Here is a 2,345-nt window from a genome sequence, read left to right as displayed (position 1 = left end):
ATGACAGGAAGATTAACACATTCTAGGTACTTACTCATGGTGCAGTGGCCAGAGCAGGGGTTTTCCCAGACAGGCAGACATAGGTTCAAATCCCAGCTCTACCGTTTAGTAGCTGCATAGCCTTTGACCTTCTAGTCTCCATTCCTTTTATCTGTAAAGGGGGGCTAACAAGGCTCATGTGGCGGGACAGCTTTATTGATTACAAATCGTGTGTGTGACACACCAAGCACTGTACCTGGCACAGGGCCGTGATTATTATTACGTGGCACACAGTATGTTATCTACATGTGTTATCTCACTTAATCCTCACAACACACTCTCAGAAAGATGCTATTATTTCCCCTGAGAGGCTCCACCATTTGCCCCAGGGCACAAAGCTGTTAGATGCCAGGTTAGGATTTGTCTCCTGCACCTGAAGCCTGTCTTCTCTGCTTTTCCTGGCTGTCTGGCTGCAGCCCCTTGTTTCAGAGGCCATCCCATGGTTGATTTATCTATTAGAACAGAGGGAGACTTTCCCTGGATAACAAAATTTAAAAAGCGAACAAATTCAGCCACCTCCCTGGCACACGGCGATGTTATGAAAACGGCTATTTGGATCAGAAAGGGCAATATTATTTACCCCTTTTCCTGTTAACATGAAGTCCTACCTGGAGAAGGTCTAGTTAAGAAATTAAAACTGCAACGCTCACTCTGGCAATACGTGCCCAGACTTAGCTCTCTGCTGGGTTGCAATCTGGGTGATCCATTGTCTGATAATGTCAGGATCGATTCACTGTTCCATATTCCCAAGAGAATTAAGTATACATCCCTTCTGACGCTGGCTTTTATGGTCTTCCATCAGGGATGGAGAATTAAATGTTGCTGAAGCAGCTTAGGAACTCGCAGCAAGGCAGGCTGGTAAACGTGGCCCAGCTGAGAGAGCCACCCGCCCTGTCAAAAAACCTAAACAAGTTTTTTCACTTCGTCTTATACTATCTTACCAAGAACGCTGTTGATCAAAAAAAAAAAAAAAAACTTAGGAATCACATTGGTTTGTCCCTTCTCTTCATTTCCTACAACCATGAGCAAATCTTAATGTTTCTATTTCCAGAATGTACTCAGCATCCATCCACTTCTACCCATCTTCACAACCATTATTCTGTTCCTTATATCTCTCCCCAGGGCTGCTTCAGTGGCCTCCTAAATGGTCCCTGCTTCCATTCCTGCCTCCCTCCAATCCATTCTCCTGTTAACATTATTTTTCAGCATTCATCACCACCTTAAATTATCGTAACAATTTCTTTCTTTATGTCGTTATTGTCTGTTTTCTCCACTAGAACACCAGCTCCACGAGGGCAGGGTACAAGTCTATTTTATTCCTCACCATATCCCACCTTCTGACACATTGAACTTCTTGGTAAATACGTATGGAGTAAGTGAAAGGGGAAGTGAATATAGAATGTTAACCATTAAATCATGTTTGTAGTTTGCCTACACATAAAATTCTCCTGAGATTGACTTTCCAGAATGTGGAATGGGGTAAAAGGACCTTCTATATTTTGATGACTCCTAAAAAGAACATGAAAACAATATATTGGGAACACAGTTTGGAGCAGGGGTTGCAAACACAAATGTCTCAGGGCTCCAGCAGGTAACAAATGGGGAGGCTGCCGTGTGTTGGCCACAGTGAGTGGTGGGGGCCCTCATGAGCTGGAGACCCCCAACTTCAGCTAACACAACCTTATCAGCTCTGGCTTACTGTATGTGAGCGACAACAAGGGCCCAAGGATGAAAGATCTTCCAAGTTTTCAAAAGATGATAAAGTTTGTATATTAATTAGAATTAGGTCTGGCTGTGAGTAATGACCTGAAAAAGCAGCTTAAATGAGGTAGAAGTATATTTCTCTCTCACAAAAAGAGGTCTGGGGTGTATGGTCCTGGGCTCATGGAGACTCAATGGAATCAGGGATCCGGGCTTCTTCTAACTTGTTGCTCAGCATGCCATGTCTTCCATTCCCAAGGTCACCTCATGATCCTGGGGACTGCTGTGACTCCAGCAATTACCTCCTCATTCCAGGAAGCAGGAGGGAAAAAGGGGAAGAAACGGCCTGATCATTCTTTTATAAGGAGACTTCCTGGAATCTTCCAAGCGTCGCTCATTTCATTGGCCAGAACTTAATAATGTAGCTACTCCTAACTTTAAAGGAAGCTAGAAAGTATAATCTTTATTCTAAATGGGCAGGAAGAAGAGGAGAATGGATACTGGAGTTCTAAACTAGGCGTCTCTGCCAGAGCTGACTTTTTCTGTGATATTCTCAAGCTTTAACACCATAACAGCCAAACAAAGCACGCCTGCCATCTGGTTCA

Source organism: Lipotes vexillifer, unplaced genomic scaffold (genome assembly GCF_000442215.2).
Source record: "Lipotes vexillifer unplaced genomic scaffold, Lipotes_vexillifer_v1.1 scaffold1586, whole genome shotgun sequence".
In the NCBI taxonomy this organism is placed as follows: domain Eukaryota; kingdom Metazoa; phylum Chordata; class Mammalia; order Artiodactyla; family Lipotidae; genus Lipotes; species Lipotes vexillifer.
Note: the sequence above shows the minus strand (reverse complement) of the source record.